Source organism: Lissotriton vulgaris, chromosome 2_1 (assembly GCF_964263255.1).
Source record: "Lissotriton vulgaris chromosome 2_1, aLisVul1.2, whole genome shotgun sequence".
Lineage (NCBI taxonomy): Eukaryota > Metazoa > Chordata > Amphibia > Caudata > Salamandridae > Lissotriton > Lissotriton vulgaris.
This window is the reverse complement of record NC_141687.1, coordinates 924,056,452-924,083,572: the sequence shown is the minus strand read 5'-3', so window position 1 is coordinate 924,083,572 and position 27,121 is coordinate 924,056,452. Positions and strand designations below refer to the sequence as shown.

General features: G+C 41.6%; 1 long non-coding RNA gene across 1 annotated transcript in view; it reads left to right on the top strand.

Moving 5' to 3' along the window:
* LOC147731418 (uncharacterized) overlaps positions 1–27,121 on the top strand; it is a 329,183-nt gene that overhangs the window by 36,446 nt on the left and 265,616 nt on the right. The window contains exon 3 of the long non-coding RNA XR_015308440.1: positions 7,905–7,977. This is a non-coding gene — a long non-coding RNA (uncharacterized LOC147731418). The remainder of the gene's footprint in view (positions 1–7,904; positions 7,978–27,121) is intronic.

The window sequence follows — 27,121 nt, the reverse complement described above, 5'->3', positions numbered from 1 at the left end:
AACAATGAAGAAAATGACAAAGTGCAAACCAATGAATGGATCGGTTCTTTCTCCATATCAGATGATGCAGACCTCATTCAAGCACTGGACCTAAATATACAACCAAATGAGGATGCATACATTCAAGACCTAGGAAAAAGTTCAGCTATAGGCACACCTCCGGACCAATAAATTGGGGAGGAGGGTTGGGCAGCCTCCACCCCAATAAAACACTTAGTATGCACGGACCAGCAGGAGGGGAAAGACATCACGATAAACTCTAGCCCTATGGGAAGTCAACCATCCCAGTCACTCCCAATTACAATCTCTTCAGTGAGTGGAATTGATTTAATTTCAGAATTCCCGTCGCAGTCCTCCCACTCAGTAAAATGGAGTGATACTTTACTGAGATCTTTACAGCGAGCCATAGATGTACTACATTTTCAATAAGACAAACTTGATGTTCAGATCGATCTAATGAACTTGATCGCAACCTGTAACGCGGGGAATAAATGCTTGTAAAGTGCACAGCTGCCTCAGCAACGGGGCGTCCCGGCGCTGCACTCATACCGCTGCGGAACCCTTCCTGGCTTTCCTGTGAGATGTCTACTCCTGGGCACCCCAAGGTGAAGCCAGGCATCCAAGCGCTGCTGGGACCGTTGTGGAGATTAAGCAAGCTATTGCCCAGAGTCACAGAGTGGGACCCATGATTAGACAAGGCACCAAGGCGAGAATGATCAGGTCTGGGGAAATTGAGTCCAAGAGCCGCTGAGGCGAGAATTGAACCCTGGTCCCGGGCCAGTCCTCTGCATCAGGGTCTGCTGCTCTAACCATTGAGCCACACTTCTCCACAATAACACCAAACTGGACACATTAACTGTATTGATCACTAAAGACAGTGAAAGTAAGGCTCCCGGTAGGCGATTCCTAGCAAACTCAAATTGTGGATGTAGCCAGATAATAGATAAATTGGCATCCCTTCCAGGAATATTAACAGAAATCCTACATGTCGTCAAGCCAACAGAAAATAAGGCTGACAAGGAACACTCAGCTATGACTGAAAGAAAAGATGTGATGAACGACAAAAGTAACGGCAGAAGTGATGATACAATGCCCCCAACATGATGGCAGCGTTATAAAAAATAAAATCAAGGAATCTAATCATTCAGGGGAAGTGCAAACCGTCCAGGAATTAACTTCTACACTTAATTTATCCAATGGTGGATTGATAAAAAGACAACGAAAAAGAGCTTGTAAGGCCCGGCTTAATGTGAGTAAGCAAACTGGTCAAGAAAAGAAGCAAATCTATCCAATATTTTAACAATTGTACAGTCATAAAATCAACCAGCATTGCAATAACGGCCCTCCTGGGGTCTCATGTGGAGCTACGTCATTTGCAAGATCCAATTGTAAGTTTTAACGAATCCCCTCAAAGTAATACATTTTTATATACACAAAAAGCAAAATTCTCTTAAATTAAGATGTCAAACAAACAAAAAGAGGCAACGAGTGCATAACAATTGTAAAACAGCAGGACTTCCCAGTTAATTCTAAAGCTTCCGTGAGAGACAACACTTTGGAACAAATACAAGGAAAAATCAAAGATCCGATAAAAGGATATAAACAATAAATTGCCAATGAGGACATCACTAAGGGGCCGATTCCGATTTTGGTTGGAAGGGTTCCAAACGATGGTCGGAGCCCTTCTGACCGAACCGGAATGTGTGGGTCGGATTCATTTCTGACTGAGCCATTCTGATGGGCTCCGTCGGAAAAGAATCCGACTCGGATTTCCAGATTGCGGATGACCGGCTCGGAGAGCTTGTCCGCAGTCCGGAAATCCCTCAGTACTTCCCGGTCGCCTCTTTACGACCGAGGGAGTACGATGGCAGCCTTTCCCTGCCTTTTCGTGCTTGTGTGTCTTTTACAAAAGGCAGTCGGAATCTGTCTCTGGGGGCCCCCAGCAGGGCACCCATGGGTGTGAGGCTGCCGGATGGCAGCCTGGGGGCACCTATGGTGCCCCTCCGTTGATCCCTGCACCAGGTGGCAGGCACTTTGGGGTGCCTGTCACAAGGTGCGGGGATGAACTACACCCCTGCTTTCAATAATGCAGGCATGCATTCAGCTCAGAAGTGCATGCCTGTATTGTTAAGTATACGAATGCGACCGAACCCTGTTGAAATTAAAATGGCGTGGTACGAACGTTTCACAAATATTGGTTGCTGCATAAAAATACATAAATGACGGTGGGTCACAGAGTACCAAGTCACCACCAGACTTTTGGGAACAACTGGGAAAATTTCTTCTAAATAAATTTCCTGTCCTACCGGGACGTCAAGGTGCACAAAGTAGAACTTATGAACCATGGTCGACATACAGCTGCGTAACCTTAAAAGGGAAATTACAAGGGAATCAAGAAAAGTATTTATGGCCGTAAGATCTGGAATGCCTGGAATGAACAACAATATTAAAGACATGAGAAAATGTTTTAGGGAGAGGAGAGGTATAGAGTGGCAAAAAAGGAACGTATGGAAAAGCTCTGGGAAAAATTACTCTGGGCCAGTAAACTGCCTAACAGTTGTGAATTCTGGGGCATAATAAACAAGTTAACTAAGGGATCAGGAATGTCCCAAAATGCAGGAATAAGTGAGAAAATCTGGGAACTACACATACAAAATGTATACAATAATATAAACCACAAAATGTTGATGAAATTGGAACCTGGGCCAAACACCCTGCAGGAGGAAAAGCACAAAAAAATGTGATTGGCTGTTTCCGCCTACTTAAGGCCTACTTAAGGCCCACTAGTACTCTACACGTTTTATCCACGCCTAGTTGTTTTGTCTCTAACCGTCTGCAAGCGCTAGGACGCCCTGTTGCTGGGGTAGCCATGCGCTATGCAAGCGTTTTTAACATAACATAACATATCAACCCCTCCTCATGCAAAATAGCGCAACATAAAGAAATTTTAGTCCACCACAATCAGGTTAAATTTGAAGACAGCTCACAGGATCCAAATCATAATGGCTCAAATACCTTAATTGACAACAACCGACTAAAAGAAGTAATAAAAAAATTGAAAACGGAGGGAGCTGCAGGGCCAAACGGACTTCCAAACGTAATCTTCCGACACGATGTGGAATTTTGAGCAAATTTTCTTACTCAGCTCTTTAATTATTTGTATTCACAAAACAAGATCATTAATTCCTGGAGAGGGAGCATATTTCATCCAATATAAAAAAATGGTAATCAAAATGAGCCTAGTAATTAAAGGCTCATAGCCGTGACGGATGTTGATGCAAAACTTTATGCTTCCTCTCTATTACTACATCTACAGGAATGGATGGAGGAGAAAGGTATAATTCCCAAATATCAAACCGGTTTTAGGCAAGGAATGGGTACAAGCACAAACCTGGCAGCAATTGCACCCCTTACAGAAAAGGCAATTTGAAAGAAATCATGTCTATTTGTATGCTATATAGATTTAAAATCGGCTTTTGACAGAGTCTCACGTGAACGACTATGAATAAAATTGAAAGAATGGGGTGTACCACAACAACTAATTAACTCCATAATATCCCTCCATAGCAAAACCTGGGCCCGGGTGAAGCTGGGAGATGGCAGCATAGCATCATCAAAGATCAATATAAAAAGCGGCCTGAAACAGGGGTGTGTCTTGGCCTAAGCCTTTTTAACTTGTACCTTGCAGACTTAGATAACCATTTGTCAAAAGTAAATAGCCATCCCCCAAGGTGACAGAGGACAACATACAGTATCTGCAATATGCAGATGACATAGTGGTCTTAAGCCAAACCCCTATTGGCTTACAAAGAGTCATCTACTGATGGAGCAAGGATTCGCACGTAAAGCGCCTTGCGCACAGACAAGAACCTCGCCTAATGTATAATCTTATTAACCCAGTTGTTCGTCATTTATTATGCGTTTTCCCAAACCCGCGGGTGTCCCCAGGATGCTTGCTCGTATGTCTTTTCCATACTAACGAAGCTTGCACTAAAGAAACGGCTGCTTCGCTGAAATTCAGTCTGCGCATGCGTCGGTCATACCCATGTGATGTGACGCACTCGCATTCTGGAGGGAATCTATTGCACATGCGCACTGTTGCAAACATGGCCGCTTGTCTTTTACCACGCTCTGTGCTTGCTACAGCTGCTTCAGCCTATCTGTCCTTTCGCACTAAAACGTAACACTATAGTTATTATAAAGTAAGGGATGTTTAGAATTTATCATGGTATACAGTGTGATCATTTTATATGTGATTTTAATTTGTTTTCGCTTACTTTTCATGTACCGCCTCTCTGGGGCTGGGAAATTCGGGAGCGGAGCCATACTTGAGGCTCTGCTGGGCTCCATCATGTGACCAGGGAAAAACTCTACTGCGCAGAAGCTGAAACAAGCCAGCTGGCTCCTGAAGCACAATGCGCCTGAGAAGCTCTCTGGGAAGACTGACTCTCACCTTGGAAGAAGCAATTCTGTTGCTACCTATCATGAACTTTACTGTATTTGCTGTATGCTTATGCATGGGAACGTGAACCCAAGGGGCGGGTAGGAAAATTATAATATTGAGGGTGAGAAAGTCGAATTCTAGGAGGTGGTAATGACCGCACCATCTCTCCTGACCAATCATAATGTGGGAAGCTGTCACTTGCAACATTAGTGGGTGGTCTGAGGGACCCCAAAACAGTATAATTGCCCTAGTTTAGCTTATGAAAATTGTCCGACTTGTCCGAGTAGCAGACCTGTCACTGACCCTACGAACTCTATAGGTGCTCAATCTGAGAGTGCTGCGGAGCACTCTGTCCATACTTTCCACAAACTCCTAAGGGGTGGAAATAATCCTAAGTGCTGGTGAAGCACTTTGCTGGGAAATTCGAAGACCCAATCGGGGTTACTGGCGGATTACTTGCAGGAGGGGGTAACGCAGGCGTTGCTGTCCGAAGCTGTAGGTGTTGGTCGTACCCTGGGAGGCCCAGTCTTGACCCAAAACCTGAGGGGTATCCTGTCCTGAACTGTCCGTGGGCTGTACCTGCTCGCATTCTGGTATTCCAATTCCTTGAGGGTCATGTCCCCGTCTTTCCAAACTGACCCGTGGCCAGGGTTAGTCCTCACTCCTATTTAGGTAAATATAAGGTGTGGGTTTGCGTTTTCTCATAGTCTTTTCTCACTCAAACTTATGTCCGTTTCCTTCCTCTTAAAGGGAATATTCTTGACTTTGATATTTGTTCTTGAAATGCCAAACCATATATGTTTTGCTTATTAGACTTGTTCCACATCTCTCCCTTTCCTTTAGAACTTTGCTGAACTGTTGAATTTCTTAGTATGTTCAAAGTTTTCCCTTTCCTTTAGTATGATTGTGGTGAACTTAGCAAGAATAGTCTAAAGAACTTAGGTTAAGTACATGTTTAGGTCCCATTCATATCCTATGTCCCAGTATTAAGCTGCAGTAACTAGCCCTGTTCTAAAATTCCTACCTTTAGTCTTCCCATATACTCAAATGGTCTTAGTCTTAGTTCACAGTTACTTAGTGGTTTTGATTTTGATGTTTGACGTGTTATTCTGCATATCGCTTATTGCCTTGGCATATTCCCTTTGAACTTCTATATAAAACTTTTAACTTCATCAGGTGTCTGTGGTCATTTTACAGAAATTGTGGATAAGTATGTTCTGATTTATGAGGGGAAATTTTCCTAGTTCTCCTGTCTACTATTTCCCTAATAGCTCCAGATCTGTCATAAGTATTTGTGCCTGTGGTAAGTCAGGTACATGGTAAGCAGAGGTGTAAGGCCAAACCTTAATTGCTCATAGAAGCGTGCAGGTGGAGAAAAAAAGAAACCATCACCCGGTTCACCCCAAATGTCAGTGGTGTATTAAAATTTTGCACGCCAGGGCCCAGTGCGTGTAGGAAATTGGTAGACTCGGTGACCTGGGTGAACTGCGCGCTCTATCACTACCACCTGACTAATTACTTCGACCATCAGGAGCTGGAGATAAACAGGAAAAAAACAAAGGTGGTGCGATTAGTATGCCCAAGACCCAAAAGAAAATTTAAATGGTTCACCAAGGGTAACGAAATAGAGGAAGTTGGCACATATAAGTATTTGGGAAGCAATTTAGGGCAATGTATGTCTTTTAAGGATCAAAAAAGAGCCATAAGAGCAAAGGCACAAACTTTAATTTTCGCAAATAAACAGCTACAAATAAGTTTGCCCGTCTTACAGTCATCTTTTAAAAACAATGGCAGCACAATTACTTCCAGCACTGGCTTACGGACTAGAAATATGGCATGGTCGGGAATCCGGAATCTTAAATGGTTTACAGACAAAAGTGTATAAAACTGTTTTTATCTCCCTAGAGCAGTGTCATCAGCACAGAATCGCCTGGAATTTGGGCTTCAAAATCAGAAATTCCAGAGGCAATCTGTTTTTTGTGAAATTATGTTGGAAACTTCGCTCTTCAGAACCTGGTACCCTGACCAATCTATGCTGGACAGTAATAAGGGCCCAGTTTGATTAAAAAAAAACCTTCATGGGGTGAAAACCTAAGAATAGCTATGGTGGAACTGGACATTCAAAGGGCATGGGACAGTAAGATGGAGAGGGTGGAGTTCAACAGAGTGTGCAACGGCTCTGCAAAAAAATTACCTTTCCTAGAAGACAATATCACAGTGACAAAAAGACAACATTCTTGGGCAGTGATGAATTCTTATGTAATATCAAAACCACAAGCCTATCTAGCAGCTCACTTCAGATTGTTTCTAAAGAAGAAGTATATGCTGTATCGGTTTGGAGTACACGAAACCAAGATTTGCAACCAAGTTGGAAAGAGAAATATCATAACGCAACTTGTAGACTATGTGGATATCATAAGGAGTCCCTATGCCATGTGATGTGTGTCTGTCCTGCAGTCAGCGAAGCGAGAACGCTTTTAAAACCCATCTTAAAAGAGCTCAATATTCGTACTTGAAGGCAGACTATTACCCGCTGGGCGGGGGGATCATCAAATATTTTAATCTGTCGAGGGGTAAAGGGGCATATTAGCAAGGGCCATATTGACACTTTAATGGCATTTTTTGCCGCTAAAGCGGCAATATTTTTATTGCCCTATCAGCAAGCGGTCGCTAACTGCAGTTAGCGACAGCTTTTAGGCGATAGTGACTGGTTTGGGGCCCTCTTTGCATGTCAGCGGTATTTATTGCTAATGGCATGCAAAGTGGGCGTACCCAAACTGTTAGCGACTGAAAGCAGTCGCTAACACAGCTATCGCCTATTAGCAAGGAAGGCAAAGCGATAAAAAAAACGCGCTAAGCACGATTATCACTATAATGTAACGCCTGCTAAAAACATGAATTACCTGTTCATCAATGGGAGGTGGATTTTCAGGTTAAGTCCCCATTGGCATTAATGCGTGAATATCTCTGGATTTCCAGCGATATTTACTCTTTTCGCCGCTATCACTGGATATTTTAGCACAATGGAGAAAAACTTTGCTAATAGCATGTTTTCTCCGCTAACATATCCAGGGATAGGCAGCGATAAAAAAAAATGTGTTATGCGCATTTTGCGATAAATATCACTATTCCTTGCTAATATGCCCCAAAGTTTTAACCTTCATTGTCTCACTCCTAAAAAAAAAAGCGGACATTGAACCTGGTACATGGTAATTAACGAGTTGGAAAATTTTGTATTTATGCAGACATAATGATGCACTTTATCGTGAACTTGTGAACACTGTTATTAATAAGCAGGAAACATTTTTTGTATATATTTTTTGTATATATCCAGTCATAATGATGTATTTTATCGTGAAATTGTCTTTTAACATACATTGTAGAAAAAACATATTTTATGGTTGTAAAAAAACAAATAAAGAATTTCTTCTTCTCCTTTTATCTTTTCTTGCTACTCTAGTGATGAATTGTCAATAAGAGCAGCCATTTGGAGTAAGGGGAAGAGAGTTACAATTGTTGCAGGACACACACTGGTAAGGCTCCCATAGTATCAACCTACTACATTTCTCTAAGCGTCGAGTTCGTAACGGTGTCTCATAATCCTTTCTTACTACAGGTTCCAATGTATCTGTCAATCACTGACAGCAGCCACAGCACATAAAACTGCATCCATGTTATGTCCTACAGCCCTTTAACATATTGCAATTCCATTGTACATAAATCAACACATTGGCACTTTCGGCAGCACCCTTAGCACTTTAAGCAGTACCACTAGCACACTGAGCTGGGACATTGAGCAGCAGCCCTCAACATTGCATCCTGTGTTTTAAATGGGAATACATATTTTTCTGCTACAAAAGAATAATGAACCTTTGTAAAAGGGTAGACCAGGAAGCATTGGATTGGTTATTTAGCTTCTACTTTTTATCCATATCTATGGGCTGGATTACAAGTTGATCAGTGTATTCGACCCGAGCGTAAACATCGATTTATGCATGAGTTGGAATTACGAATTGTTGGGTATTTAACGAATCTGATAATTAAAGGATGCGTTAACCCCTCGGCTGCAGGGGCTAATTCCCCCACGGAGCTGGTGGGGCGGGGGGCCGTGCGCAGCGCCACGTGCTTGTGACCCAGTCAGCTCGTCACGTAGCACGCTGGCGCTGTGCTCATGACGATCTGAGCTCGTCATGACCACGTCCATTTGTATAGAACGCTCAGCACAGCAGGGGAATTATCCCCGCGTGGGAGCGCCGCAGCAGTCATGACGAGCACAGCTCGTCATGAGCACAGCCCCGCATTGCCTCATGATGAGCTGAGCTCGTCATGAGCACGCAAGGTGTTAAATACCTCTACCTTCGTTATATTTTGGCAGGTCAAACCTGTCATAATTTAACGGAGGAAGGCATACGGTATTTACTGTATCATATAGATTTTAGTGTGTTAAACATCAAAATCCATATTATTTATCTAATAGGTGCTATTTATCTCACCCGATAAATAAAGTACCCAGTGGTACTCCGTGGCCTTGTTATTAATGTGACAAAATAAAAAGTTCCTATCCTTGTAATCAGGACCTAAGTCCTAAGCCTTCTAAAATGCATTGTTTGTCTCCAGTTTCTCAAATAGTTTTTGTGTAGGTAGCCACCCACAGGGAAGGAGGCACCACAGTCCCCATTTTAGATGTTTGTATTTTCTCATTATAGGATAAAGGGTTGGTATTACAAGCATTCCCAGAGCTGCTTTTTCCCCTATCCGACCTTGGTACAGTCTTGTATCCCCTCTGACATAAACCAAAGTTGTGGGTTTATGTAAGCCACCAATCTGTGTGAAAGGGCACACAAGAAGCTTTCCCTATAGGCAATTGCTTCTCACGTTTAATGCAGTAAAGGTAAGTTATTGGTTGATTTGTTTGCTGTTATCTTTTTAAAATGCATTTTACTTTTGACAGTAGCTTGAAGAGGCACAGAAAGTAAAAAGCAAAAATAAAATGCATTTTGTATAGTTCAACGTACATTAAAATGCACCACAGTAACGAAACAGAACAATTCAAGTGGACATATAGACAGGATGAATAACGCTCTGACATGGCGGCATCAATTAGACACCACCATTAACAAATACATTTTTACAACACATTACTCTGCAAGTGGTTTTTATGGCTAGAAAGGTATGTGATGATCATTAAACTCGTTGGGATGGTGTTCCAGAGTTTGTCCCAGCTTATTTCAGAGCCTCCACTCCATCTGCACTTTTTGATATTTTGCTGGCTTGAGCCAAGTGCCCATGCTCGACCGCAGCTTTTGGTGGGGTGCCATAAATTAACCTCCTTCAACAGATTATAGTAGTGGATTACATGATCAGGTACTGTCAGGTAATACGTTCTTAGACTACTTCAGTTTGAAAGGGAGAGTATCTACAGTCTGCTTCAATCACACCCTAAAGAACCTATTCCTGAACTAGTGACGTGCGTCACCACATACTGCCCAGCGACATATGAAATACAGAAATTGGTCAATAAAAATTGGCGCATTCTCGCTACAGGCAAATTCAGCTGGCCTAAACTCAGATTTGCAAACAAACGGACGAAAAACCTCAAGGACCTGCTAGTTCACACAAGACCAGTGAAGAAAAATAAACCTATACAAACCAGAAATACGAACATGATGCCGGTCACTGGCCATTATCCGTGTGGCACCTGCATAGTATGCAAACTTACTACAACGTCAAAATCCTTTCAACTTACAGAATCTCTAAACTGGACACAATGGCAACATCCTAATTGTAATTCTACTCACGTAGTCTATATGATATGGTGCCCCTGTGACAAAAAGTATATAGGGTTGACTTGCAGGAAAATAAAAACGAGAATTGGAGAACATAAAAGTAATATCAAGTTAAAGAAAAACACCACAAAATTATGCTCCCATTTCATCGAGGTTGGCCACAATGTGGAAGACTTGAGATGGACAATATTGGAAATGCTCACTGACAAAACCACAAATGCCGAGAGAACACTGTTCGAAAAAGAGCAAAGATGGGTGAACCGTCTGCAGACACATCTGACAGGATTAAACGATAATATACCTTGGCACCAATTTGCATAGAAGCTGAGATTGTTTGGGACAATAGCCAGATTGATACACTTACACATCAACATAATAACAGATGAAAGCCAAGTGAGCCTTGACATCTACTAGTCACTAGATATAAGATCTTCCGCAGTATGGATATAGGTCACACTTGACCCCTCCTCTTTTTGTTCCCAGTGTTCAATTCCTCAGTCTATTCAACCGCTATTTACCAAATGAGAGCGTGATAGTCTACAATCACAGTACAATTATTTAAGCCATATTACCCTGAACGTTTGTTATGAATTTCTGTCAACATTTTCTTCATTCAACCATGTTGACATAATAAAACAGGCAACTTCTCTTACCCTGATAACGTAAAAATTAACATTGTTAGTGTGGCAATATACAGATTAAGCGCTCTTACTCTGAAGATACCATAGAGCACGTAATGTTCCTTTATTGGATAACCTGCAATTGAAGTACATTTCTTTTAGCCATATCACCTTGAGCTTTTTTTACGAACGTCTGTTAACATTTATTCATTCCATCATGTTAACATAAATAGAGGCAACTCTCCTTTCTGAGAGTTAAGGCAAAAATATTATTATTTGTGTTCGCGGCAAGATACAGATAAAGCTTTCTTGCTTTGATAATATCTCAAATCACGAAGTCCTCCTTCTATTTTTACGTTTTAAATGTGAAGAGGAAGTGAGTCTCCGACGTTGAGGGGCAGAGCCAGCACTAGACGCGGAGACTCCTCCTCGTGCGGGTAAGAATGGCGCCCTACGTGAGTGAACACTGTTTGTCTCCACTGAGCGGTAAGACTAATGTCAATCTTATCTTGATTGTTTCATCTTTACCAGCTCAGAACCAGAGAGTCCTTATGCACCCTTTTGAAGCGCGAGGTTTCCAGAGTCAAGGTAAACCTTTACGCGTCCCTTTCACCCGCGCAACCATCTTGACGGAGAGTAGAGAGTTAATAACACAAACGAGATAGCACAATTTAGAGCGCTTAGCTTTTAATTTATGTTTTCAGTATAATGTGACGAACCATCATTTAGCATATAATAACAACGTGGCAGCTATGCACTCCAGCCGCAATGACTTGAACAAACCCGACATGTGGTACTTTTTCTCTTTTTGTAACACGCTTGGATCTATTAATAACAAGCCGCCTCAATAGGATAGAGTTTTAACCTTTGGGCACAATATACAAAGATAGTTACTTTACACACGAGAATGTGACAAGAATGTGACGAGCCATTACTTAACAAACAATAACAGTGGGGTATCAACAAACTTCATTAACAACTACCTGAACCAGCGCGTAATATTAGCCACACACTTAGTTATTTTTGATACACACGGAAGGCTGTCATGTAACCATCTGAACAGCATGGGGTATAACTATTGGGTACAGCATATAGAGACCTCCTTACTTTACACACGAGAAGTACCCAGTAAGACAATGAGATCCGTGTGTCCATTTACAATGAACTGATTTTATCTCGAAGTGTAGCGCAGACTCTGGTGGCCTTTACTGAGACTACCCTTCTGAATGTAGTGCAAAGTATAGGCACATTTAAAATATCTCGATTGGAGATTTTAATACTGTGCTGAATCTGCACCCCCAGATAAGTTTGTACTGTTTCTTTTGTTTTTGCTTTATTTCCAGGAAACTGAAGCAAGCCAAAATAGAGTGTTTAGATTAACACTACTGAGTACTTCACAAGTTGTGCAAGTAATTGACCTGTTGTTTGTTTTTGTTTGTCCTGACGAATGCTCCGTAGACCCGGCTGGGCGGAATGGAGCAGAAACATGTCGACTCTGTCAACTAAGTGTTATAAAGAGATCTAGTAACACGATCTCCAGTTATACCCCACATTTTTAATAACAAAACCTCACCATTTTTATTAAAGTTTACCTATGGTGAAGTTTTGCTTTTAAGTCACGATTTTCTAACTCACTTTCACCTTCCCTTATGGGGGTGCCTTTCTATCTCTGGACACTACTACCTAGACCAGAGGTTGCCTCGGGTTGAGGCAGGCATTCAGCACTAATTTGGACACCCAATGATAATGCCGTAACGCATATGTGGGGCGGAAAAACGATCTACACCGCACAATTTACTTAGCGTTTATGAGGGTGATTCAATTTAACCTACGGTCGCGTAGTCACAAGTGTCCATTCTCTCACTTGATTACTTAATAGAGTATCTACAGTGCTCAGCAGGAGTGCAAACACCTGTCATTAATAAACAGGCACTGTAGGATAACGAGTACCTGCAATTTTATATTTCCATTTCAATTATAGGTGCGAAGCGGCACAAACAGAGGTTTTCTCATATGGGCAATCAACACATTTTGCTCCGTTATTGGTGGATTTAATCCTACTATTATGGTTTGTGTAGTATCGCTGAGATACGTTCTAGTGTTCCAGTATGCTTGTCATACACTGAACACCCACCCACCACAGGCGTCATCAGTCAGATGACCCTGCTAAATAAAAGGGGCTGAGCGCACGTGCTCAAGGCCAGTTAATTAACCATCCAAGCTGTGTCTGCGTCCATCATTAATAGCGATGTGGGCCTAGAGCCCCCACATCACCACAGTTTGTACCACAGCTATTTTAAGCCTGAGCAGCTATGTTCCTTTTCAGCAACATTGGATATGAAATGGATAAGTACTTGCATCAGCTATCATAATTGGAGTTTGATAATATGCATCCCGTTGACGCTGTGTGTCTCGCATTCTGTCATATATCCTTAGTTGATCCATGGTGCAATCCAAGGCTTGCCATTTGAACCATGATTGTGAAATTGAATCCCAGGGTTTCAGTGAGGTAGACGTAATGTTAACTTGGTCACTAAGGGTGGCACAACACAGGCTGAGAAACAATATGTTGAAGTACAGCTTAATGTTGAGTATGCACGTGATGCAGTGTCCGTTTGTGGGTCAGGTCACATTTCTCATAGCTATGATGCCAAACCTCATTCGTTAATTGTCTCTTCCAGGTTCACAGACACATTAACACCCACAAATCCCTCATAGACCTTCAGAAATAGGGGAGAGGCATTCATGGATATATGCAGTACATGTTATAAGCGTTTTTAAAACAATCAGCTGCCCCAAATGAGATCAAAATACTTTTCACACATTCAAGAATCCAAACCTGTTGTTCTCTGTTACCAGTGCATCAAAACACAGTCACATATATGTCCAGCTTCTTCTGATTTATTCATATCACACAGAAAAGGGGAGTCATGCCCTTGTCCTTTTGTCTGCGCTGATGTGTGTTATATGGTTTTACATTTTCTTTGCTTCCCGGTTTGTGTTGGTTTTCATCCACATTCCATGTCTGTGGTTTTTCAGTGATGAGTGGTACCTGCAGTTGCTGCTTTCCTTGAGACCTGCTGGCTGCACTTTGGTCGTGGACTCACTTACTTTGACAAAGCCTTTTGAATGTAGAGCTGAGCCCTGCATCTCCGCACAACATATTGGCGATGATCACAGGATTGGATCCAGTCACCCCACCAACCTCAGTGCAGGCTTAAGAAATTGACACCAGTGACGTCCTCTAGTGTGTTTTTCTAGGGATCCGACGGTGATCGGTTGAGAATGGCCTGCATAGTTGTTGAGCACTGATGAAATCACGCTAAGATCGTGTAAGGATGTCTTTTTTTACTCCATCTTCATTGGGCTGAGTGGTTCTGCACGAGCTTCAATGGCTCTATGAAGAGAGATTAGCTTCAGCATAAACGGTTCACATAAGCGCCATCTGTGCAATCATCCCCCGTGGACTATACGAAGAGGAGGAGCAGGAACCCTTTACACACCCATTTCTATTGTGATGTCTTGCTCACCCCATTAGTCTTTGCAGGCAGTGCATGTGCCATCTGCACACTGTTGGCCATATTGGATGTATGAAACCACATCAATTCACTATTTGGCTCCTAAATCATCTTAGGTTAAAATATCTTACATTTTCATAAAAAATCATATTTGAAGCAATGGTACAATATCCTGCAAGAGCTGAGTGCAATCACAGGTGTTTTAGCATTTTGACTTGTAGAACTGTGCACATTTAATTTAATTTTGTGTCACAGATCCTCACTCTTTATAACATGGCTTCTTCTCAACATTTTATGAAGCCACTTTCATTTTTGCACCATCCCGGCAAATTGAGACAATGGCTGAGAATTTTTGAGAATTGCTTAGTGGCCATCCATGCCACAAATTTTGAGCCAGGAAGAAATTCTGGTTTACTGGTTAGTGACTTGGGCCAAGCAGCACAGCTGATGTTTGATAATTTACTGGAGAAGGATGTTCCAAATGTGCAATTTGTTGTATGGGTTCTCAGAAAGAATATCGAGTTGGAAGTTTTTAATTACACAAATATCGAGTTAGAAATATCATGACACAGAAATATCAACAGCAAGAATATCGTGGTCAAGAGTATCAAATTTAGGGTAAAAAATATTGTTTAAAAAAATAGAAGTCATTAATATCGTTTGCAAAAATATAGTTCATTAAAATATCAATTATTTAATTTGTGTTATGTATTTTAGTTTATCTTTTAATTGTATGTCATGTATATTTTTTGTATACGTTTTTTTAAATATGTGTTATATTTTTAGTAGTTATCATTTTTATTTTAATAACATTTTGTGTGTTTTACTTACATAGCGGGTTGTGGGTTTATAGGGGAATGGGTGGGAAGTAACTTATTATGATAAATGAATGATTATTTTGTATTTATTAATATTTCTTTAATTGAGATTTTATAGTGTTAAGTGTGGGAAGTAATTTATTTGTAATTAATTATTAACTGGTAGTTAATTAATATTGATTAATTAGTCAGTAATTAATTATGGTAATTTTGGAATTTTTTTAGGTGCGGGCTGTGGAGTTTATAGGGGTTAAGGGTGGGAGTAATTACTTTTTGATTAATTAATAATTAGTTAATTTATATTATTTAATTGATCGAAAATTAATTATGGGAATAGTGTAATCAATTTTAGGTGTGGGTTGCAGGGTTTATAGAGGTAAAGGTTGGGAAGTAATTTATGTTTAATTAATAATTAGTTGTTACTTTATATTATTTAATTGATTGTAAACTAATTATGGAAATTGTGTAATTAATTTTAGGTGTGGCTTGTGGGTTTATAGGGGTAAAGAGTGGGAAGTAATTTATGTTTAATTAATTATTAATTTGTTTCCTAATTCATATTGATTAATTAATTGAGAATTAAATATGGAAATTGTGCAGTTAATTTTAGATGTGGGTTGTAGGGTTTATAGGGGTAAAGAGTGGGAAGTAATTTATGTTTAATTAATTATTAATTTGTTTCCTAATTCATATTGATTAATTAATTGAGAATTAAATATGGAAATTGTGCAGTTAATTTTAGATGTCGGTTGTAGGGTTTATAGGGGTAAAGGTTGGGAAGTAATTTATGTTTAATTAATTGCTAATTAGATGTACATTAATATTAATTTATTAATTGACATTTAAATAGGGTAATTGTTTATATTTTTGTTTGTGGTTTTACATTTATAGGGGTAAAAGGTGGGGAGTAAATTAATTTATTTTCTTTATAATTAGTTGTTAAATACTATTAGTTTTTAATTGAAAATAAGTTTTAATTGTGTAATTCATTATTTCACAGTGTAATTTTAGCTGTGGTTTGTGGGGATTAAAGGGGTAAAGTATGGGAAGTGTATTATTTTTTATAACTTTTAATTTGAATGTGAATTAATAATTGGTAATTAATTATGTTAATTATGTAAGTTTAAAAAAAATTAGATGTGGGTTGTAAATTGTGCGGTGTTATAGGGTAGGAAATAAAAAAAGGAAATGTATGTAATAATTAATGTTTGTGTTTCTAAATATTTTCTAATTAGAAATATGTATTTGTTTGAAAAATATTTTTTCTTTTATTTAATATAATATTTGTAGGCATATGTCATATGCATTTAACATTATAATATGTTTTATTCTAAATTTGTGAAATTAAATATATTTGTATTTTAATTTTGAACATATTTATATTTTCTTTATTAATTTTATTTTTTAAATGTTGTTGTTATTATTTTGTTTGTTTTAAATTTTTGACTGACTGGAGTGAGAATACTAATTGTCACCCCTCTACAATCCAACACTTTCTCTACTGTTGCGCTGATTGGAGTGGGAATAATAAATGTTATCCCGCCACTATCCAACACTTTCCCTACTGTTGCGCTCACTGGAGTGGGAATAGTAAATTGTACCCTTCTGTTCTCCAACATTTTACCTACTGTTGCACTGACTGGAGTGGGAATAGTAATTTTTACCCCTCCGCTATCTAACACTTTCCCTATTGTTGCACTCACTGGAGTGGGAATAGTCATTTTTACTTCTCTGCTATCTAACACTTCGCTACTGTTGCATTGACTGGAGCGGGAATAGTACATTTTACCCCTCTGCTATCCAATACTTTCCTTACTTTTGCGCTCATTGGAGTTGGAATAGTAATTTTTACCCCTCTGCTATCCAAAACTTTCCTTACTGTTACACTCACTGGAGTGGTAATAGTAATTTTGGAGTGGTAAATTTGTTTAAATTTTTTAATAATTTAATGTTTTAATTTATAATTGAATGGTTTTTAAAAATAGATTTTATGTTATAGATTGATATAAATATATATATATTTGCACATTTTTATATAATTTTAAAATTATATAAAAAATATTAGTTTATTGATTGTTTCAATATATATATTGATTATTATGTATGTGTTTAACTTTTTTATTTAAGTTTATTTGTTATATTTGTTAAAATGTATAATAAATCTACTTAAAAAAAATATTTAGAAGATGTAATATTTATTATTTTATATATATATATATATATATATATAATACAGCCAGAGACGCAGCACAGCAGGCCCTGCTACATCAAGTGTCCCGGACTTTTTACTGGCTCTTCGCTGCTGTCAGCGTGTTTGTCATTGAGGTATCGATAAGTCCGGAGACAGCCAGGAACCTCAGGTGAATGTGGGCAGACAGAGGTATTTTATCTCAGCGTGGGCGAGATGTCTCCATTTGACAGCCCCCACCCATATGCTTACATGGGAGGAGCGGTGGTAGCAGTACGAGGGGACTAAGGGAAGCAGGTGCGGACTGTGATGTGACACGGAAGGCTCCTTCGCCACTCACCTGCAACTTGCACGGACCTACTGTTTTTACTTGCCCCCCCACGCCACCATCTCAGTCAGGCCGACACAGAGCTTGCTGGGAGGTGTAGTTCGATGAACTGAATACGAACACTACACAGGTGTGCCAATTGCATTAGGGGGAGGAGTCTGTGATGCAAGCACGTATTTTACACAGGAGGAGAACAGAGGTGAAGGACTTTCTACAGTGTTGGGCGCCGAAGAAGGCCATTATGCCGAAATGCATCCGCCGCAACTGTGATCATTTCATTAAAGCACGCTGTTACCCTGAATTCCCCTCTGGCCTCTGATTTCTTCTTCGAGGGAATTTTTCGAGATACATACTGCGCCAGCCAGAGACGCAGCACAGCAGGCCCTGCTACATCAAGTTTCCCGGACTTTTTACTGGCTCTTCGCTACTGTCAGCGTGTTTGTCATCGAGGTATCGATAAGTTCGGAGACAGCCAGGAACCTCAGGTGACTGTGGGCAGACGGAGGTATTTTATCTCAGCGGGGGCGAGATGTCTCCATTTGACAGCCCCCACCCACATGCTTACATGGGAGGAGCGGTGGTAGCAGTACGAGGGGACTAAGGGAAGCAGGTGCGGACTGTGATGTGACACGGAAGGCTCCTTCGCCACTCACCTGCAACTTGCACGGACCTACTGTTTTTACTTGCCCCCCCACGCCACCATCTCAGTCAGGCCGACACAGAGCTTGCTGGGAGGTGTAGTTCGATGAACTGAATACGAACACTACACAGGTGTGCCAATTGCATTAGGGGGAGGAGTCTGTGATGCAAGCACGTATTTTACACAGGAGGAGAACAGAGGTGAAGGACTTTCTACAGTGTTGGGCGCCGAAGAAGGCCATTATGCCGAAATGCATCCGCCGCAACTGTGGTCATTTCATTAAAGCACGCTGTTACCCTGAATTCCCCTCTAGCCTCTGATTTCTTCTTCGAGGGAATTTTTCGAGATATATATATATATATATATATATATATATATATATATATATATATATATATATATATATATATATACACAGTTCCACAATGCTCCAAGCTTTAGGATGCACTCCCCATCTGTAAACCTCCGGTATCTTGGGCTGCAACAAAGACCATCATAGCATGAGTTCAATTATTAAGCCTTACGCGTTTCAGACATTCAATACTGTCCTTGATCACAGGCTGAGTGGCAGCAAGTAAATGGCAGAGACTAGGCATCACATCACTAGTTCTTTTATTGCCCACAGCTGGAGGGCTCACATGATCAAAAATTGCCTTCTGGGATACGTAGTCTCTATAACACCAGAGTTCGTAATAAAGACGCTGTCATCTCAAAATTACTTAAAATCAGTATCGCCATTAGTGGGCTTCTCATGCATTGAAGCCTCCGTTGCACATCAGTAAACGCCCAGCAGAATGGCTGATAACCAGGCTCCTTATCAGTGGCCCGCCGGGCCGCTGTAACTTCCTGTGGTGGTGCAATCCCCCTGGCAGAGCAGCCGGATATTGACATACAGTTCCACAATGCTCCAAGCTTTAGGATGCACTCCCCATCTGCAAACCTCCGGTATCATGGGCTGCAACAAAGACCATCATAGCATGAGTTCAATTATTAAGCCTTACGAGTTTCAGACATTCAATACTGTCCTTGATCACAGGCTGAGTGGCAGCAAGTAAATGGCAGAGACTAGGCATCACATCACCAGTTCTTTTATTGCCCACAGCTGGAGGGCTCACATGACTTGAGTCCCTTGCTCACTTTGCCACTGGATTCAAGCAAGCCAGGCTGAAGATGGCTGTAATGCCAGAAACCGGTCCTAGGAAGCTTGAATCCCTTCCAGGGAAGGCATGGCTTGGCAGTTCAGGCTGGACTGTTCCCATGAGGCACAGGGTCAGACTGATTTTCATATGGCCATGTCTGAACTGGGGTGGCAGAGTGAGCTAAAGAACGGTGATGGATTAAACCCAGATCTGTTGACTGGGTTTGAGTGTTTTATTGGTTCAGATGCTCCGTCCATCTCCACCACCTTTTGTACCGCTGCTTCCATTTTGAGCCTGGCCATTTGTAAGTATGGGTGAAATTTGTAAATTCGCGGTACGTGAACTCGCGCGAAAGCGAATTTGTGGTCCGCAAAATCCACGAATTTGTGCAAATTTGCGGATTTTTTTATTTTTGCGTGTTTGCAGGGTTTTATTTTCAGCGTGGCTACCGCAAAGTTACCCATGCGGTCGTAGATGGGCGCGGCCATCTTGTTTTCAGTGTTTGCATTGCGTATTTCCGTTTCTGGGCTCTAGTTGCATGCTCGCGTTATGCATTTCTTACGTGCGGGGCACAATTGCGTGTTTGCATCCGTTTTTGCGTGCTCGCGGGGGAAATATCATGCAAACTTACCCATGTGGTCGCAATGGGCGCGACCATCTTGTTTTTCATTCATTGCTATGGTTCTGGGCATGCTTTTTTAATCCTCCTTTAATCTTTGTATTCCTTTGTTTGAACTTTTTTAAAATCTTTTTGACTCATTATCTCTTTATTTTTGTACATCTATATTTTGTGTTTTTTTCTACTTTTGGTTACTTTAAAACTACTTGTTTTAACTCTCTTTTCTTTTATTTAGTTTTTCCCTATTCTTTCCTTTTTTATTTTCCTTTAACTGTTCAGGACCATGGCAAAGGGAGCCGGCAAAAACCTGAAGGGAAAGGGTCCCACACCCGTAGCGCTTAAGTGGGAGGCAATAACTGCCCGGGAGATCTTTGGCGTGGTGGAGGTGGCTGCACTAGTTTTCTATGTCCAGCGCCACCTCCCCAAGAGCCCGGTACCGAGTACGGGCTCTGGGAGCATCGCCAGCTATGGGGAAGGTGTGCCGGGTCATGTATCGGGAGTCTGGGGTCCAGCGCACCTACAACCAGGCGACGCACCGGTGGTCCGACATCCTGGACCGAGAACATTACCTACTCAACCTGCTTGGCGTCGAGATCCCTGGGCTTGCTATTTAATCACTACTTTGCTTTCTCCTGCTCTGTGTTATGATATTGTAAATATTTGTTTTTTCCGAAGAGCAAGAATGCTGCCGATTACATTGCAGGTAAATTATGTTTCAAAAGCTTCTGTGATTGAAGGTGCTCGCCTGCTCACTGGCGGTGCTACTATGCTTATTTGTTTTCAATGTTGTGCTCATTTGGCCTTGGTGATTATGTATGAGTGTACTTAACAGAACTGCGTAATGCTAGACACTAGAAATTACATTGCAGGTAAATTATGTTTCAAAAGCTTCTGTGATTGCAGGTGCTCGCCTGCTCACTGGCGGTGCTACTATGCTTACTTGTTTTCAATTGTGTGCTCATTTGGCCTCAGTGAATATGTATGAGTGTACTTTAAAGAACTGCGTAATGCTAGACACTAGAGATTACATTACAGGTAAATTATGTTTCAAAAGCTTCTGTGATTGCAGGTGCTCGCCTGCTCACTGGCGGTGCTACTATGCTTACTTGTTTTCAATTTTGTGCTAATTTGGCCTGAGTGATTATGTATGAGTGTACTTTACAGAACTGCGTAATGCTAGACACTAGAAATTACATTGCAGGTAAATTATGTTTCAAAAGCTTCTGTGATTGCAGGTGCTCGCCTGCTCACTGGTGGTGCTACTATGCTTACTTGTTTTCAATTGTGTGCTCATTTGGCCTGAGTGATTATGTATGAGTGTACTTTACAGAACTGCTTAATGCTAGACACTAGAGACTCAAGTCCAGTCCTTCCTTTGTACTCCTGCTACTAAGAAGAGATAGTGGTGGTGGATTGATAGTTTGAGTATATAACGAGTGGTTATTTAGTAGGGAACTTTTTAGTGGTCAGCAATCATGACGGACTGTGTCTGTCACTTCGCGTGCTGCGGAGTGCTGCCTGCCAGTCCTAGTAGAACCTTTTTGTAGTTGGTTTAGTGAGTTACATAACATTCCAAGTAGACGGTCCGCGAATCCAGCAATACTAATATCCTAGTAGACCACATCAGATAGGTCAATAAATTTAGTGCAATTGTTGTCTATTTCCCCAAAATAATTTGTTATTGTTTTTTTGAAATGTTTGATTTGGTTGACAACAATCATCCATGTTTGTGTCTTTCTTTCATGTTGTACATCAGCTCCCCCCAGGGGCAAGAGGACAGAGGAGGAGGTAGCGGCGCCGGCCAAGCAAGAAGGCCAGGATAGGTCCGCCGAGGGCTCCTCTGCTGGCCCCAGTAAGTTTTCCTGTTAATATTATTAATTATACTTCCATATCTTTTACAGCACCTATTTATTCCAAACGTTCCTCATAATTCTATTTTTTCCTAAATCGTCTTTGATCTTCTTGTAGATTGTTTCTAAATTCTTATCCTGCCTCTACTATGACTCTCTGTGCTACTACTAGATTATTATTAGTCTGTCTGTGTAGCTAGCTAAGCTTGCACAGTTGGCAAAAGGTGTTAAACAAAAAAACTCCTATTCAGCAATAGCTCTAGGCACTGAGTGCAGTCCTCTGGGTTGTCCATAATGTCTATTGAAGTCTTCTAAATGTTTATGCTTTGACAATTCCCAACAATAAAATGTCAATGGCCACCAAGAATAAGATACTAGTTTACTTTTTAATTGGATAGGAGGACATACTACTACTGTTGCAGGGACAATTCTGCACATACAGAACTATGGACAAGAAATAGGGCATTGGTGATAATAGGCGCAGTTAGACTTTCCACATAACTAAGTCAGAAACAGAAGTTGAACCCCCAATCTCCTTACTGACTAGCTAGTGTGTCAGAGTCAATATTTAGCTCCTGAATGTAGCGATGATCCCCAATGATTATACAACCCAGAACATAAGACTACGGAGTCAGAGTCTCGACCTCTCCGAGTCACGGACACATGCTTGCAAATTGCTCACTCACTCATGACCAAAAACCACAGAGTCTATGTAAGTTTTAAAGCTTTATTAAAAGTAAAACAACTAGCTCTGTGTGTACTCTGTATATTAATTTTAAATTGTGCATTAAAAACATTTATTAAAATTAACTTCATAGAAGATAAATGGTGAACTCATGAAAACTGGACAGTGGTTGATTTACACAGTAATTGTGGGAAACCCCTCACCTGGTTGGAACTTAAAGTCTTGGTGGTGATGATGACGACTCCCACTAATATTCATATGATCTTGCTCTTGTTCGTAGAAGGGAAGCTTCTGTCTGTTATGAGAAAAATGGTGCGTGTTAAAAAGCAAGCATTCATCAGTTGTGGCAAAAAGTTTAGCATCACATGTTATGGATAAGCATAAATAAAAAACACCCTTCCCTGAAGAAAGGGACATTTTTAGTTTAGACCAGAGAGTCACAAATTATTAAACTTGTTTATGTAGTACTAGTAACATATTTTTTCATTCCTAGACAAAATAGGGAGTGGTGTATATGGCATCTAAAAATATTAAGTGTAATTTCTAGGCGTAACACCATCGGCACAGCCCACCACCAGTGCCGGGCCAGCGTGGAGGTGGTCACTCCAGGGGCGGATGCGATGCCACAGCCAGCAGGAACTGCAGTGGGTGATGCCACGGTAGTGGCGGGCAGTGGTAAGCTATTACATTCCTTACTGATTGAGATTGCAGAGTAGGCTCGCTGCAGGGGTGTATATGTTGTACAGTACAAGTACACTTTACTGTTAAGAAGACTTACAAATTTAGAACTAAGTTTTTGTCAACCAGGTAGAAGACAGTCACCCTTGACTTTGCATTAGCAATAGCATTAGCGGCGGGAGTTGACGAGTAACCACTAGCCTCCTCTAAATGTGACTACAACTCAGCTGTGAAAGTTTTATCGAGAAGCCAAGTCAGATCGGAGATGAACTTGATGGATGGGATAAACGAAAAGGGAAAGAAGGGTGTAAGGAAGGCAGAGCGAGTTAAAATTAATGACTGGCAAAGAATGATACGTGTTTCTGAATGCTGCCCAAGGTGGCAGGGAATCTGATGCATGGCCGGTTGAAGGCTGAAGCAAGGATGGGTGGAAGGAGAAAGAAAAGAGGACTGCCTGGGTGGGTGAAACAGAAACTGTATGTGTGTGCAATATATCCTTTGGTTCAAATTCAAATGCAAGTCAAGCACGGATGCATGGCTGGTGGTTTACAAAATAAAATAAAAAGGCTGTTTTTCTGTGAGAAAAAGTAAGGTTTGTCCAGTTGAGACATTAAGAAGAATGATTGACATTTACTTTGAATGGATGGAGGCCTGGATGGTATCTTCCTCATAGAAAGCATAGGTGTATGTAGACAGAGTAGACGGTCACTGGATGAAGAGTGTTACTTTGAAGAGCATGTAACACTGCACGTCCTTGCCAGAGTAGCAAAGCCGAGGAAAGTAGAAGATGTAATTTAATTTTTCAGAATACTACCATGACTAACAGTAGTTTGCAAGCACAGCCTATATTGTGTATCTATATTGTATAGTTCACATTATCAAGTCAAGTAAGTCACAACTCACAAGTGCCTTCCTCCGGCGATTACGGGGACCACTCACTACTTATGTTAATATTTTTTTTACAACTCTGTCATTCATGTGTGGCCTAGCTGTGTTCACTCAATCCAAAACAAAGCACCTAAAGTCATCCCATATGTAAGCAAATATCCTGTGAAGGTATAGATGATCATAATATGTATCTTTATTTTCCTTTTGTAGTAGTCAGGGGCAGGGCAGGGTGAAAGTTAAATTAATTAAGCAGTAGCCCTTGTAACAGAGTATGGCCAGTGCCACCCGTAATAGAAAAGTAAGAGCTTCCCCACCTTGATGTACTGGACTGGTAACAGTAACGCAAGTCTGTGTCATCATGGCTTGCGTCTGTTTTTCTCTGGTGCAAGCTGACTGCGCTGGCATTATGCCGGCTTCCACAAGTTTACGTACCAATTTAGCTAAACATGAGAAAGGAAGAAGACTGGTGTACTGTCTGAGTCTAATGTAGTTAGTCCATATAGTGCTAGTAGAATTCCTGAAACTCCCACTAATGTTAGAGCAGAGGCCGACGAAGTTGGAGGTTAGATAGATACATGCCACAATTGTTATGTACTGTGGTTGCAAGTTGCTGGTGCTACTGTGACACAACTTTCTGCTGAATTATTTTGTGTTAATTTTAAAGAGCATTGGTTACAGTATGTTTTTCTTTCTTCATATAGATACTCCTTCTAAACTAACAAGGAAGAAGTGGGCTATACGCGCCCGGCAACGGAAGCTGGAGGCAATTGTCGCTGAATACCAGGAGGAGGAGGATGACTCACAGTCGCAGTCAACAACATCCACGACAGCTGCATCCTCCTCCGCTGCCCCTGGGTCATACAGTCAGTGCAAACCTCTAGTGGTATGAAGCCGTGGTCCGGCAGCCACCCGCCACCGCCGAGCAGCAAAAACAACAGCTGCCCCCCACAGTACCTGCAAGCGCAAGGCTCGTGTGCACCGATTGACCCTGCGAGTGTCCAACCTTGAGCAGGAGGTGGCGAGGCTGAAAGCCCTGCTTAAGTACCTCCGGAGAGAGCAGCGTGACCACCTGGCCAAGGGACACTGCCGGCGGAAGTAAATAGACTGTCCCTTTCCCCTTTTTTAAAGACTTTTGGGGGGGTGAGTTGGGCGTTGGGGTTTTTGGACTTTTGGGGACTGATTTCATGGACTTTGTTTGGGATTAGGGAGGGGGGTGGGTCGGGTCTTGTGGGATAGCTTATTTTTGTTTGGGCTCAAATAATCATTTATTTCAACTTAAACATAGCATACGCGTTTTTTTATTCTTTTGTGGGGGAGGCAGGGGGGGTTAACTGTACGTTTGTTTTCCTGAAACTTAACTGGCTGGTTGATTCATATTGTCTAATTGCCCAAATTTGTACAAAAGTGCCGCTGACCGAGTAAATGAATTCAATTGTCCTACTACTTTACTAGTACTACCGTCAGTCTCTCCTCTCCTCCTACTTCATTATTCTTCCTCCACCAAAATGCTTATCTTACCTGTGATTCGTGTTTGAGAATAGTGCTAGGCACAGGGCTGGCTGCATGGCAAATGGCGATTAAGGTTGGCTATGGAATCCTGGACGGATGAAATGTCATTGTTGTGGTGGTAGCAGTAGTGGTACACAGTGGAAGTAGCAGTATATGAAAAAAAAGGAAATGAAACATTGAGTGGCCTGAGCTGAGCATTAGAACAGTACGATAGATAGTACAGTACAGTACACAAGAACAGTGCCATAAATTATAGCCTAAGCAATGCTAAAGTATTCAAAATATAACTACTAGTTGCGTGGAGTATGGCTACTACAAGAAATAGTACTGAAGGTGAAGGACACAGCAGCCGTCACGTGTAGGAGGAGGATGTTGTTGATGAATCCACACGATGGCGCACATAAAATTCTGATTTGACTTGCAAATACTCATAGGTGTGTGTCAAGCAGAAAAAGAATAAGAATATATCCTTGGATTCCTTCACCAGCCTTGAAATTGATTTTCTGTTGCTTTGATCTTATCCTCCCCAGCAAGTGTGTGGAATTATTGTTGTCATTTAGTCTGTCACACCTCAATGAAAACCAGACAGCCCAGGGTGTGGAAATTAGCAAAAATTAATGTACCTAAGCGGCGTTCATTTGCCCTCTCCCGCCCCCCTCCCTGTAGGCACCACGTATACCCTGAAATATTGACCACATCATTCTGCCAATGAAAGCCCGTGCCCATATGTACATGACAGCCATTTCAGGCCATGACCTCTCTGTCCGTTTTTATAAACTCCCCGGCTTCCCTCCTGCGCGCATTTGAGCACCCCCCCCCCTCCCACTCTCACATGCATAGACCATGAAACCCTCTCCCTTTGCGCGACCCTGATGAGAAAGGCAACCCTCCTGCTTGACCCAGGCATTCCCCATTTCCCTCTCGAAGAAGCATCCTTCGCCTCAGCTGACATAGCCCCCCCCAGCTGTATCTGACTGCCCCTGTTCTCTCATGTACAGGTCATAAGATCTCTCTCTCTCCGTACGACTCTGACCCTGCGCGCACCCTGACCCCCTCCCTCTCCTCACATGGGCAAGTCATAAACCTTCTTCTTCTGCAAGACCCTGTCCTTGGGAGTCACGGCCGCGCCTGACCAACACCTCCTTTCCCTCCATGAATGCCCCTCTGTTGACAAGCCTTCCCTCCGCGCTCGATTGTCCACGCAGCATGAATGCCACTCCTTTGATGACCCCCCTTTCCCCGAGCCCAGCTGACCACACATGTCCGAGGCCATCGCCTAAACCAGGAGATACCATTTACTGCCCTTATTGTATGAAGTCACTCCTCTCCAAAGGACTCACTATTGATCCTGGCCACCCCACCCCCTGGCTATGATTAAGCGCGCACATCCTATACTGTTGATGAAACACTC